This window comes from Quercus robur, chromosome 3, assembly GCF_932294415.1.
Source record: "Quercus robur chromosome 3, dhQueRobu3.1, whole genome shotgun sequence".
NCBI classification, from domain to species: domain Eukaryota; kingdom Viridiplantae; phylum Streptophyta; class Magnoliopsida; order Fagales; family Fagaceae; genus Quercus; species Quercus robur.
Window position 1 is genome coordinate 48,923,255 of NC_065536.1, and position 15,465 is coordinate 48,938,719.

At 32.6% G+C, this 15,465-nt stretch overlaps 1 long non-coding RNA gene and 1 other non-coding gene across 2 annotated transcripts; both read left to right on the forward strand.

Annotated features, from left to right (window-relative positions):
- The first annotated feature begins 7,337 nt into the window (after window positions 1–7,337).
- Window positions 7,338–10,999, forward strand: LOC126718174 (uncharacterized). The gene is made up of 2 exons (XR_007652850.1): window positions 7,338–7,652; window positions 9,002–10,999. It is a non-coding gene; the product is annotated as an uncharacterized LOC126718174 (long non-coding RNA).
- On the forward strand, window positions 7,445–7,547 carry LOC126720146 (U6 spliceosomal RNA). The gene has a single exon (XR_007653301.1). It is a non-coding gene; the product is annotated as a U6 spliceosomal RNA (small nuclear RNA).
- Window positions 11,000–15,465: the final 4,466 nt, after the last annotated feature.

A 15,465-nucleotide genomic window follows, 5' to 3' on the forward strand; every position in this document is an offset into this window, starting at 1 on the left:
AATTTGCAAAGCATGAACTTTTAATATTTTGTTTAGCTTAGTTTGTTTATCCAAAAGACGAGTAGGTCAAATCAATGGTCTATAATACTTTGTTTATCCAAAAGATGAGTGTCCTGAATCAATGATCTATAACCATTCCTAAAGTAAAACTCATAAAGTTAACCTTCACCTATTACGTGATTGCTTGCTTTTATATTGTTTGAGGCTAAGATTGTGTTTGGTTTGATGGAAATTAATTTTCGGAAAATATTTATGCATTTATGGGTGTTTGGGGCGATGAAAAATGTTGGTCTACTGGATTCCTGGAAGTTATTTTTCGGTTGACGTAAAGTAGACATTTATAGTGGAAATTAGTTTATAGTGGAAATTAGTTTACACTTTCATTTTTCATAAACTATTTTTGGCCTCACCAAAAACTTATCAACTGAACCTCCACCCCCCATTGTTTGCCACCCAACCACCACACCACACTAACCTCCCCAGTCTCTGGTGGCCAATCATCTCCACGACCGTCGGTCCCCCAATCACGATTATTGTCATTATTATTATTATTATTATTTATCTAAAATTTTCATTTTTTTTATTATGTATGTGCTTAGGAGATGAGAAGATGTGAGAAAAATATGCTTCCATAGCATTTTTAGGAGCACAATCAAATATTTGAAAATAATTTTTTTTTCCAGAAAATATTTTCCTTTTAACCAAACACAACCTCAGAGGAAATCATAATATTATCTACAAGGGGTCAAAACATGGACTAAAAATTTCAAATTCAAGAATAAAAATACATTAAGATTTAAATCTAAATTAATACATAAAAATTCAAACTAGTATTTATTCATTATTCAAATAATACAAACAAAAACATACAAAATAATTGTTTCTTAATTCATTTTGATTTAATCATTTGAGTAATATTACGTTCATAACATTTGTACAACAAATCCTAAATGGCAAGCAATTACTAGTTTGAATCTGAGATCACCACTGACCTCATTTTTTAACCCACTAATCACAACTTGCTATCTAGGATTTGTTGTGAAATTGTTGTGGATGTAGTAGTATTACTTTAGTAATTTACCAAAATTGGAATTTGACATTTCTTAAAAAAATTGAAAATCACCTATATGGTTATTTACAAGATTTCAAATTAATTCTCTTTTAAATGTACAAAATAAAGAGTCTCTTAGAAAATAGGCTAAAATGCAAATGACACTTTCTAAGTTTGACTGGAATTCATTTCAGTCCTTTAACTTGACTTTCGTTTAACTGAGTCCTCCAAGTTTTCAATTTATTCAATTCAGGCATTCCGTCTAATTTCGTTAAAAAATTGCCATTAGAAAAATATTTTTCTCACATTAAAAAAATCTATAGAATTAAAACAAATATTTCATAGATTTTTTTATGTGAGATTAAAAAAATAATAATAATTTCATTAGTTAATTGCATACTTAATGAAAATTTTTTGATGAAAACTTGAATTGAAAAACAAGAAACTTAGAGGACTCAATTAAACAAAAGTGAACTAAAATGAAATTTAGTCAAACTTAGAAGGTGCAATTTACATTTTAGCCTAAAAAATAATATTAAACCAATTGGTGTCTTTTTATAATAATGATGGTGAGTTGAATCAAACTCATTTCGTCCATGTGGTTGTCCATGACTAGACCACGTCTAAGTCAATTCTAGATAAAGAAAATCAAGTAGAAAGTGACACAAGAAATGAATAGGCTACATCCAGAGGCTCAATGGTCATCAAGGTAATTTGGTCGTCCATATCATGAGAGGATATGGATGACCACTCAACACTTAGCAAATTTCAGAGAATTTCCTACAAATGCAAAGTAATCGAACCACGTTCTACTATTTTGAGACGTGAGGATAAGTTCCCGAAATCCGCTCTAACTCCCCCCACTAAGCCCATACACCTCCCACAATGGTAATGGAGCTTAACAAGCAGACTCGCTCGAGAACTCATTATAAAAAAGGGACCTAATCCTATCAGCCTAGGGTACGTTTTTCACTGTTCATTCACTTAGAATACTTGAGTTCAAGAGGGAGAACTGACTTAATCGTAGGAGGGTCCTTGGCCGGTTCACCCTAGCCACCTTCGATAGTTCACTTCTTTCTTTTCAGGTCTTGCAACCACCGTTGACGTCCAGAATATTCAACCTACTGATTTTTCAAACCTCATCAAATGATAAAGAGGATTTTATTGGCATTTAATATGACTTTCGGAACAATTTAGTTAGTTTTCAAGTTTGCAAAACTATTTTGTAAACTAGAATCTCGAGGCTCTGAAACTTGAGTTCAATGATAGAACTCCAGTCTCTAAGACTCGAGTTCCAAGTGGTAGCAATCTGTTGTGAAAGACAAAATCCATGTGGAACTAGAGTCTCTGAGACTTGAGTTCTTGTTGTTGGATATAGGAGTTTGTGCCTGTTAGGGTTGTGGTTTTGAATTGGTACTCTATATTTTGAAAGAGATGGGTTTGGTTTAGTGGGTTTTTTATTTTATGGGTGTAGACACTCGATTTTGCACTTATAATTTAATCAAGGAAGATGGTTAGAGTGACCATTCATATACCTGAAAAATCATACTTGCATTACATGCATTAATTCATTTATTGCATAACATAAAAATGATCTTGAGATTCTAACGGTCGTGACGGTATGCCCGATTTCCAAATTGGACCGTTGAATTGAAAGATATCGCATGATCAAGTTTGCATGGTTTGCATGCATTTTTTTTTTTGGTAGAACCAACCACGCATGATTAATTTAAATTAATTCTGATTAGTTAAACAATCAAAATTAATTAAGTAATTTTGTGATTGGTTGTTGGATAGTGTTAAAAATAAACTTGCTTGCATGGGAATAAAGTGGATAATCAGATAATAACAAAATTGTGGATAACCAAAACTTTTTGGAGTGTTTATATGCAAGATAATAATCACTTTAGAGACCTGAATATCTAGAAAAGGGGTTTAATCTTTAGAGTACGAATTAAAAATGTGTCTAATTAAGTGCAATTCTCGGCTAAAAAACCCTCAAAAAAGGAGACCACAATGGACCAAAATTCAAATGCGGGTCTAGCACCCAAGAGGGCCATTCAACACTCTTGGAGTGGAGTGTCGATTGGCATAAACTCGAGGCCCAGCCTGAATACTTCTAGATTGAGATAAGTCGTACCTTTTTTGATTTTTTAGAGATGAGGATGCATCCCAATTCGTATCTGATCATTTAGCTAATTTTTTGAAGCATTCTCACCTCTATAAATAGAGGATGCCTTTCAAAATTCAGGACACTTTTTTACGCTTTTTGACCCCCCCTCTTTTTGGCTCTTTTCTTTAAAATCCCCTTATGTTAAAGACGTTCTGGAGGCTCTTACCTTAGGAAATTTTTTTGTAAGTAAAGTATTTTAGGCTTCAAAGAGTTGAATAAATTTCTTTGAATCCTAAAATATTCTTTCATTAGAAGAGTACGCTCATGCAAGAGGTATTTTTTTTTTTTCTTTTCTCCTTTCATTACTTTTTTTTCTTGTTTGATGCATGAATATTGTTTAGCATATTTTTGTTATTATGTTTTGTTCTTGATATATTATTACCATGCTTGAATATGTTGCTATGTTCTTTTCTTTAACATGTGATTGTTTATTGTAATTTTTTTTTCTTTAGTTTCAAAATCTGCAATGTTTGACAAATTTTTTATGAAATCTAAAAACTGATCTGAATTTTTCAAATATGAATTTTTCTCTAATTTAAAAACTGATTTGTATTTTTTAGATATGATTTTTTAAAAATAAAATAGATCTGTATTTTCATTAAATACAGATCCGATTTTTTTTTCTCTAATTCAAAAAACTGATTTTTACTTTTCAGATCTAATTTTTTTAACATAAAATAGATCTGTATTTTCATTAAATACAGATCTGATTTTTAAAAAATACAAAACTGATCTGTATTTTCATTAAATATAGATTTGGTTTATTTATTTATTTATTTATTTTTTTATATACATAAAGCAGATCTGTATTTTCATTAAATACATATCTGGTCTTTTTAGAAAAGTTTTCTTGGTTACAAAATTGCAGGTTTTGAAATTTAAAAGAAGAAATTGAAAGTTAGGTTGTAGTTTTTTTATGAATGTGATGCATGTGAAATAAATTCATCGTATGAATGTAGATCCTCTTTCAAAAAGTTTTTATTTTTATTTTTATTTTATATATATATTATTTCATAAAAACAGATTTGATTTTTCTTAATAAAATCACCCCTTTTTAACTTTACACAAAAACAGATCTGATACTTTTTTAGAAAAATCTTATTCCTTTTATTCATAAAAAAATAGATTTGATTTTTCTTGATAAAATCATTTTTTTTTTTTTTTTACTTTACACAAAAACAGATCCGATTCTTTTTAACAAAAATCTTATTCTTTCTTTTACATAAAAAAGATCTGATTTTTCTTTACAAATCAAATTTTCTTCTATACACAAAACAGATCTGAATTTTCTTAAAAAGAGATGATGCATCCATAAGGTAAGTTTATTTGAATTAATTTTAGTCAAGTGTCTGTCATGTATGTTCAACATATCATTCACATCATGCAAAAAAAGGGTATATTAGTCATTAGAGTCTAGAAGACCAAACTCTGTCTGGCGGAATGGGTGTCTAACACCTTTCCATTCCGTAACCTAGCCCTCGAGCTTAGAATTTTTGGGTAGGTAGATTAGTGTTTTGTCTATTTAATTTTGGTAAATTGTAACTAGGACCCAAAGCGTTGTAAGGTTAATTTACCAAAGTTGTATTTTTCTTTATTCAATCAATGACAATGAAGCATTTTATAATGTAATTTGTATTTTTTTATTATTTTTTTTTATAAAAAATAAGTAGCAACTCCACACCACTTACCCAAAAAGAGAGGTGTCCTTAAAAGCACCCAAATCTCTTTCTTTTTTTGAGAGCACCCCAATTAATATGGTCTCTCACAGTGGGTTTTGCTTGGTTGTTGTACACTTTTCCAGATCTTCTTCTTCAAAACTACTTCCTTTTTAGATCTTTTTCTCCTCCTCCTTGTTCGGATTGCTTCTTTCTATTTACACCCTATGGAACTCGAGTTTCTTCGGTGAACTTACTCGAGATGCTACTTTGCAAAATAGTTTGCAAAACTTGTTAACTAATTCACCTTAGAGCAATTGTACCAGTCCATGAAAAATAGAAAAAAGTGATGAATTTTACACATTTTTGTTCAAAAACTACCCACATTAGTGAGTCTATAACACTGTACATATCCAAAAATGCTACAGTAACCGAGCATGATTACACGATTACTGTAGCTTTTTATTTGATTATTAAATCAAAATTTTCTCTCTCTTCTCTCACCTTCGTTCTCTGTTCCCCTGACTCTCTCTTTTCCCTTAGGCTTCGTTTGGGAGGAGGGGATGGAATGGAATGGAAAGGAATGAAAAGAATCATTTTAAAATATTCCTCCCTTCCATTGTTTGAGAGTTTTAATGGAGGTAATGGAAAACCCATTTCTTTGTTTGGGAGTTTAAGTAGGAGGGAATGGAATGGGTGGGAGGGAACACTCATTTCTCTTTATTCCCTTAAAACCTTAAATTTTCATTCCCTCCGAAATTGGGAGGAATGTGAGAGAATGAAATTAGATTTAATGATTTTTTTACTAAAACTCCTAAAATACCCTAGTATATTCAATTCTTTATTTTAAAATAGGGGTTTAATAGTAATATTGTCATAAAATGATTACATTCCATTCTCTCCATATTGCTCCCAAACAAGATTACTTACATTTCATTCATTTTCATTCATTTATTTTAAAACATCCAATCAAGGTTACTTAATTCCATTCCATTCTTTTTCATTCCTTTCCCCTACTTAAATACATTCCATTCCCTTATGATCATTTAATTTCATTCCATTCCCTTCCCTTATAAACTCCCAAATGGAGCCCTACTCTCTTCAATCCAAAAAAAAAAAAAAAGACTCTTTACTCCCTTGCTTTCTTCAATCCAAAGAAGAAGAAGAAGAAGAAGAAGAAGAAGATTAAATCAACTCAAAAAAATCTAAAAACTCATCACAAATCCAACACAAAATCAACTCAAAACAAAATCCAACAGAAAACCCATTAAAAAACCAAATCAACCCAAAACCCATGTCGAAGCTGCTGTCGAAGAAGAAGAAGAAGAAGAAGATTAAATCAACTCAAAAAAATCTAAAAACTCATCACAAATCCAACACAAAATCAACTCAAAACAAAATCCAACAGAAAACCCATTAAAAAACCAAATCAACCCAAAACCCATGTCGAAGCTGCTGTCGCCACTGCCATGGAAGCTTAGGTGAAGTGTTTGCTGCTGCCATGAGAGAGAGTGAAGATTTGGATCGTACCCCTCGAATTGAGTTTGTGATGGTTTAAGGGTCGGGTTTGGACCACTGTTTGTGGTGGTGGTGTTGATCTTTGTTGCCACTGGTGGTGGCAAAGGCTTTGGGGCTCTCGGCCTTGGACAGAGCTCAGGGTGAGCTCGAGCTATGGAGGATTGTGAGGTACATAGATTTTTTTTTTTTTTTTTTTTGGTGAAATGGGACAGAGAATTTTATTGATAGAGAGGAGATGGTTGGGCTGTGGAGAGAGTGAGTTGTTTTGAAAAATGAAAAAAATAAAGAGAGAGAGGGATCGTGTGAGTGGTGGCCGGTGGGTGGTTGGTAGGTGAAATAATAATAATAAATGATTATTTAAAGAAAATATATTATATAATAGATGATCTAATGCAGATGTTTTTGCAAATTGCTTTTGTAAAGTAGAAAAAGTAGATATTTTTTTTGATACAAGATAAAATTTTTACTTTAACCTAACCTAAGTGTATATGTGTGTGAAGCTCCCTTTTGGAGACTTGAACTCTAACCCTTACCTCCACATCTTACAAGCATTTATACTTGTAGAGTGACCACCGTGCCAAGGGTGCGCGGTGGTCACTCTACAATTTTAAATGCTCTTAAAAGCCAAAAAAATCCAAATAAAGAGGCCTATGCGTTTAGGACAAGCTGAAAGTTTCAGCTTATTTGCAATTTCAGCTTATTTTTGCTACTATTTATGAATCTGCACTTTTTAGTACTATTCATGAATCCTATTATACTGTTCAGCTAACTTTTATTTTTATTTATAGTACTTTCAGCAAAAATTTTTTTTATTTCCACTAAATAAACTATTCCCAAACGAACATGAAACTAAAAAATATATATATATATATATATATATTGCACAGAATACATACATAACTAATAACCCAACGATGTCACGCTGACACGTGTGAAAAAACAAAAGCTAACTAAATTGGGAGTTCTCGTTGAGAGCTAGCTAATCCCACATCGTCTAGTTACACGAAGCTATCTATGTTTATAAGCAAGAGCGAGAGTACAAGGCTTGTCCCTTCGGGGACATCCGATAAAATTGGAACGATACAGAGAAGATTAGCATGGCCCCTGCGCAAGGATGACACGCATAAATCGAGAAATGGTCCAAATTTTTTTCTTTACCCAAAATTTCCCAAACCCATTTGTGAATTCTTCCATGGCTTCGTTCTTTTACACTTTCTCTCCATCTTCACATACGTTTTGGAGTCTTTCTCAACAGGTAAGCCCACACTTTTGGATCATTTTCGAGGGTTTCTTTTCTCTTCGCCTCTATTTGATATCAGAGCATATTGATATTTAGGGAAATTTTGAATCTTTGATAGTTTTGGTGGTTGAGTTGGAATTATCAGAATCATATTCCAAATTTTCATTGAATTACATTCGCTTAGTTAGAGCTTATTTTCACTGGTGTAATAAAGTTTGGTTGTTAGAAAGCATAATATTCTCTAAATTTAAAAACATGGGTATTGTGTAATGCTGAATGGTTGCCAAGATTGTCTCAATTGCTGCTCTGCCTTCAGAAACTGAGTAATGTTTGGAGTTTATGCATTTCACTACCCCTGTGAGTTGTGACACAACATTCCTGGTGTGGAGATTGCATATGACTTGGCTCCCCATTTAGTAAATTTCACTTGCTGGAGTTTTTGAGAAATGCAAGTCCCACCTCAAATCCACTGTTCACTTACAGACAGGTAGCCTGCATTTGAAATGGCAAATTTTAGTTTTCAATGGCCAGCTAAGATTTTAAATGAATTTTTCAGCTTCCTAAACATCTGTTTGGTAAGTTGTTGTTTGATGGCATTTTCATACTTTAGGTAGTCAATGTGTTAGTCTAAAGTCTGCACAAATCTTTGGTGCCACTGGTGCTAATAGTGGTTTTTGTGTGTGAGCTCCATTTGTTTGCGCATAGATTTAAGGTTTAAACCAGCTCTCTAGGCTATAAGTTTCATAGGTATGATTGCTAGTTCCTTTAGTCAATTGTTTTTGTAGCTGGGGTGGTGCAATCATTTTAAGAAGCTGCTGAAGAATAATATTGACAACGCTGAGGACATCAATTAGGCAAAATTTCTCGACATCTTGAAAAAAAGAAAAAGAAAGAAAAAAATGAAAAAAGAAGAAGTGAATAGATAGATGAAACCTCGCATTCAGCTATGCAATACTATGTGTGTATATATATATATATATATATATATATATTTTGGAGATGAGCAATCCTAGGTACGTAGTTGGATTAGAACTTGGTAGTAGAATTCAGTTGCTTGTCAATGTTCAAGATGTTGAGTTGTTGACTATACTGATGTGGTGTGATATGCCTTATTTCCTCAAATTGCTTAAGATTCTGATCTTCTTTTTCAATGAGGAAGAAAATTATAGTTGCTCACATATCGAAATGCAGAAATATAATCTAAGATTCCTTGGTTTCCTGTCCTGCAACCTATACAGAGTTTTAGTGATTTGTTTATCGTTTAAAAAAAAAAAAAAAAATTCTTGGAGTATGGATTTGTTGGCTCATTATGTATTCCTTTTATATTTTCTTATTTTGTTGGCAATTTTCTTTTGTACAAACAGTGCAATGCCTCCATGTAGTCAACAACTGTTACAACCCTACAAGCTTACAGCATACATCAAGCCCTAACCATGTGGAGTAAAAAAAAAGGCACCTGTGTAGGCAATTGGTGGCCCATTTGGTCTGATGAGTGTGCACATTACTGTTCAATTAGTCGCTCTTGATATGCTCCAAACTCCAGGTGGATGTGCCCCTTCCATCCCGGCTCCAAACACCTTTTAAGAACATTACCTGCCTGTGATGTCCTTAAAAAGGAGAAATCCTCAGATACTTTAGATGTTGAAGCATTTCCAGCATTAAGGAGCAAGGTTGAACTTAATTATGTAAGGTTATGGTCCAGGTAATTTCTGTTGGCTTTGAAAATCTGGTTGATTTTGCCACCCTGCCCTACCGGCCATTTCCTAGCAATGGGTGACTTTGCTATGAAAGAGGATTGACAGGAGAAGCACTGCAAGAGCCATGGAAAGAGAGAGTGAACTGTTTAGGCTTTTGATTCCATTGTTGCTTTGCACACGTAAACATTGCTTTGATGTAAAGCAGGGGAATGATATAATTTCCTATTACCCAGATGTCGTTGTTATTTTAAAACCTAATGAAATGTGATTAGAATGATAAACATTATTACACAAACGAGAACTGCCTTTGTGTTCTACACATATTTTGCCTGGCAAAGTTTATGAGGAAACTTTTACTCAGAATCGTCCATGTGAACCGAACTAGCATAAGTTGAGAACTTTTACTCAGAATCGTCCATGTGAACTGAACTAGCATAAGTTGAGAACAGTATTAGATGGGCTGCTTAACTAGCAAGGGAGGAATGATGGCTTGTCGTGGTTTTTGAAGGTGACCCCAAAACCTCCATGGATGTTAATCAACCCAATTTTACATGGCAGGTGATCTATACAGATGAGGAGATTAGGAGGTTGAAAAAAGGATCAACGAGGTTGGTTTCAACTTCAGTATCTTGCGAGTTGGGTGCTTTGCCTTTCGTTATGGTAAATGCCAAAAGGCTGGATTGTTGTATATAATGTTTCTTTTGTATCATTCTTTTGTAATTGCCTCCGGAATAATTCCTACAAAGGATACCATTTTGAGGTTCAACCCAGACATTGACCCAGCTTGTCCACTATGTGGTGAATCTCCTCAAACTTCAGTCCATATCTTCATCCACTGCCAAGCAGCCAGAGCACTATGGTTTGGTAGTAATTGGGGATTCAACCCTCATGAACTACATCTCACGTCCACTTGACAACTCATTGATCTATTGTTATCCCCTAATTCTACTGTTATTCCTTCGGACATTGAAAGGCAAGCTTTCCTAGTATTCGAATAACTAACTCTAGAATGTATTTTGGAGATCAAGGAATTTGGCTCTTTTTGATAAAGTTGAGATGAACATCCAGAAATCTCTATGGCAGATAAGAAGTAGAATGAAAGAATACATGAGGACAGTCCCAGAATCTTCTTTGTCAATTCCTAAATTAAGGGATGTTAAGTGGTCAAGTCCACCAGAAGGCGCCTTAAAGGTCAACTGCGACACTGCAATTGGCCAAGACAAAGCTTATCTTGCTATTGTTGCCAGAGACTGGAGAGGGACATTGGTATTACTATGTCCAAAAGAGTGGAAATCAACATCCCTGTCCAAGCCGAAACTGAAGCTATCAGCTGGGCTGTACCCCAGCTAGTAAGCCATAATATTCACAAGACCATTGTAGAAAGTGATGCCAAGGTATGCATTGAAGCCATGTTAGAATCAAGCTCTAGGCCTCCATGGAGAATTGAGGTGCTGACTGCTGACACTCTTGTCTTTAGCTCATAGGGTTAATTCTTTAGAATTCGAGTGGACCCCAAGAGAAGCTAACATGGCAGCCCATGTACTGGCTTCATGATCTCTTACTAATAGAGTAGCTAATTATTTTGTATTGGGATCAGCCCCTGCTGTTCTTTCTGATGTAATTAATTCTGAGCGAGCAAGCCTTTGTCCTAGGCTCTTTTGTATAGCCCTCTGGGGTTGTTTGTTTTGGAATAAAATGGCAGATTATCAACAAAAAAAAAAAAAAAAAAAAAAAAAAAAATTTCAGTTTAAGAAAAGAAGAAAAAGGAAATCATAGATTAGAATGAGGAGAAGCCTAAGTTTTAGGTTGCTCAAGCCATTTGAAACTAATACTGTGCCTCCAATAATGATATGAACTTCCTCAATCTGGAGCTCCTCCAAAACTAATTTTGAGGCACTTCCATGTTGCCCTACGGGAATCATGAGTAATATGGATTCCTTATCATACAGTATTAAAGAAAGGGACTTTTACAAGGTAGGAGTGTTTTTTAATTAAGTAAAAAAGAAAAAGCAATAAGAATGGGTGCAGTGTAGAAATGTAATTACTAATTAGTCTAGCTTTTATCACAACAAGTGTTGGAAGAATCTTATCAATATAATGTTCACTATTTCAGCAATCATATGACCGTTTTCTTTTTTCCTAACATAAATTAATATATAATTATTGAAGAAAAAGAGCTGTGAAGTATATTCTAATGAGAAATAACAATTTTATTATCTTCTTTCTAGAAGAGCTAATCTCCACTGCTGTCTCTTGATGCAGTCAAATTGCAAAGAGCCTAACATTGCGCAGAAGGACTATAGAGCTGTGGAAGTAACAGAGAAAAAGGAAGTTCCTGCGGCCATGTGGGTAAGATTTCTTATTATATTTATGAGGAAGTTTATTGGTGAACTCTGTGCAAATTTTGTGTGGAAAACCTAGTCTTTTTGAGAAGGATATCAAAATGATTATTTTGCAGGGGGAATTGTTCATTGAATTCTTAAAATTGTTGGTTAATGATGTGAGTAGTTAGCAATCTTGGCAGTTGCTTAGCTTGTGTGGGAAACCAGAAGGTGGCAATGAACATAACAGACTAGAAAATAAAATGAAATTTTTGGTGCCTCATGTTTTAACCCAGTATAAGTTTAGTATACTATTGGTTGATCAGAATCATAATCCTGTTATGAATCTTGCCTCAAAAGGAATGAAAATTTTCCTATCATTTATTGTTATTGAGTTCCCATCATTGTACATGTTTATGTTTGAAATGAGAGGTCTTTATAAAGTTGATTATGAATCAAAGGATGTTTCATTCTTGTTCTCTTTTTGGAAGATAAATTCTCATGCCTTTCTCACAAATAGGGTGGTAATGACAAAACAACAGTTTTGCTTCTAATTTATGTCTTCACTGCATTTTCAGGTAGTTTCAGCAGGGCCTAACTTTGATCAAACTGAGAACAAAATTTCAGCCAGTAAGGAGATTAAAGGACCAGCAGAGGCAGTTGCAACAGCTAGAGAACCTCATGATTCCCCCATGCCTAAGGAAGTCCGAAAGGAGTGGACTTGTGATATATGTCAGCTAACTACTCAAAGTGAGAAAAACTTAAATTCACACCTTCAAGGAAAGAAACACAAGGCCGCTTACGAGGCATTCAAAGCAAAGAACCAGCCAAACATGGTCTCAGATTCAACTGCAAAGAAAACTGAGCAGCCAGTTGAGGAGCTGTTAAAGATTGTATCCACCAAAGGAGTGAAGCAGAGAACTATTACAAATCAAGAAGAGAAACAGCAAGGCCAGCCAAAGAGTGTTTTGGCTTCAACTGCAAATAAATCTGATCAGCTCAAAAAAGAGGAGCTAGAAAAGAGAGTTTCAACAATGGACCAGAACAGAAGAAAGAAGTTGTTAGTGTGAAAGAATCCACTTTAAGGTGCAACATTTGTAATATAAGCTGCACCGGAGAAAACAACTTAGTTTCTCACTTTAATGGGAGGAAGCACTTGGCTCAGATTCAGTTACTCACTGAACAATTTTTTGGTGGACATGCTGACCAATTTTTGTGGTTCATATCACTGACACGGAAACCATTGTGCTTGTTATGAACGTGAAGATGTTAGCTTAAAATGAGCATGTTTGTTTTACTCTTTAATTTTAGCTGATTGCATTCACTGAAGCTGAAATGTAGAACCTTAGATTGTGAAATCCAGTGCAATAAAATTTTCTTGTGATTTTATCTATAATTAGAAGCCCCTTCATATATATGATGTACAACGGTTATTTCTGTGGTTTTTCTTTTTATTTGCGTAAAAGATTCTTGTAATCTTTTTTTTTAAAAATCCCTAATAAGATAAATACAACCTATTAATTAATTTATTATGATGAAAATACTAATGATACTCTAATTTTCTGTTAAATATTTCATTACATAGCATAATACTAACCCCTATATCTAAATGTCATGGAAAATATGATATTATGTAAATACTAATAATACTCTAATTTTCTGTTAAATATTTCATTACATAGCATAATACAAACACCTATATCTAAATGTTATGGAAAATATGATATTATGTACAAAAGTTCTATCTTATAAAGTATATTACTAATTTTTCAACACTTGAAATTTAACACCTCAATGATTTTAGGCTTTGTTTTAAAAACCAGATTGGATCGGCCGGTTCAATTGAAAACCAATTTGGTTTGGTAAACTAGTCAAATCTGGTAAAAATCGAAAACTAGGACCAAAATAAGTTCTTTGATCATACCCGTTTTTAAAAGTCAATTGAAGGAAAAAAAGAAAAAGAAAAAAAGAAGCACAACCCAACTCTAAATATATGAATATTTTTTTTCCTTAAGAATAAAATTGGGATAATTGTAGTCATCCATCATAATTATAGGATATTTGCAATGTGCACTCTATAATTCAAAATTTTTAAACAACATCCTAAATCGAAAATGATTTGCTATATCCCGGCCCACATCATCACTTTAGGGTGGATCAGTGGATGATTTTAATTAAACCATATTAAAATGTAATTTAAATGATGAGTGATGGAACATCGAAAACTACCCCCCCCCACAAAAAAAAAAAAAAAAAACCTACACAAAAAAGATACAAAATTGATATACCAAGCTTTAGCCTAATATCTTCTAAAAAAATATTTAAAAAATTAAGTCTAATAATTTGCAATTATACAATTCAAATTCTAAGCCAATAGTTTATTACTAGAAAGATATTAGAAAGACAATTCCAAAAGATTTATTTGTAAATCTAAAAGTTGTACTTCTATTACTTCACTAAATACATTATATCAGTTTGTAGAAATACGAGCAAAAAATTGTCAATCTTTCTAAAAAATTTAATACAAAAAATTTAAATTTTTATAACTATATATGACTTTTAAATATTATTCTAGAAAAACAATAATATAATACTTTGGATGACTAAAAATAAGAGAATATAAACCTATTAATCCTTTAAAAAATGTACTTATATTATTAGGAATTATCAATTAATAATTTAATATATAGGAACAAATATGCCTTTGTTCTTACTCCGCTGGATCCTTTTAAAATCTCTACTATATATAATAAGACTCAAATTCTTTGACATCTACTTTTCACTATTCTCAAAACAACTCCTGTTGTTTAATTAGTTGATATTTCAAAAAACAGAAGGACAATATAAGTATTTTGACAAATGATTAAAAAAATGGAATAAAATATTCCAACTAAAATATCCCTTCAATACATCAAATCCCATACCACATTTATTTTATTCATAATTGTAACTACTAATAATTTAAATTTCTTTTAAAAAATTTCAAAGCTCTTCAACATCTAAACAATTAGAATATTACACCCACGATTTTTTTTTTTAATTATTATTATTAAAAAGCTGTCAACAAACACATAACACATAAAATAGATAGTTGTTGTTGATAACGTCGTCTTCATCATCATTGTTTTCATCATAATTAATTTATATAATTGGAATAAGATTCTTTGGTATCTATTTTTTGCTATTTTCAAAAAATATTCTTATTGCTTAGTTCAAATTGTTTTTCCAAAAAAATGGTTAAAATAAAATTTGATTTTTTTTTTAAAGGTTAAGTAGTCAAATTGGGGGAAAAAAAAAAACTCTTATGGTATGTTTGGATGACAAGATTTGGGCAATTGGATTTGAATTTAGGTGATTAGAATCCAAATAACTTGTTTGAGAAGTTTTAAAAATGTCAAGGATTTGGATTTGACAAATCCACCAAGAATTTTAAACTTTTAAAAAGCTTGGATTTAAAATCTCTTGATTTAAAATCTATTAATTTAAAATCCAAATCTAAATCCAAATCCAAATCTATTAATCTTGTGTGTGGGTTTGGAGTTTCCGAGCTCCAGTTCGAGCTGGTGGTATCCATGAGGCGTGGGACAATGATTGCCACACGCGAGACCATTTTTTTTTTCTCAAAAAAAAAAAAAAAAAAAAAATCCAAATCCAAATCCAAGTTCCCAAACACAACCATAACTACACCTAACTCCATATTGCATGTTTTTACTTTTTATTGATATTAATAACTATCTAAACATTCAAAACCTTTTTACATTCTTACATTTACTTATTTTGAACAAAAAGAGAATCTCACAATAGATTTAA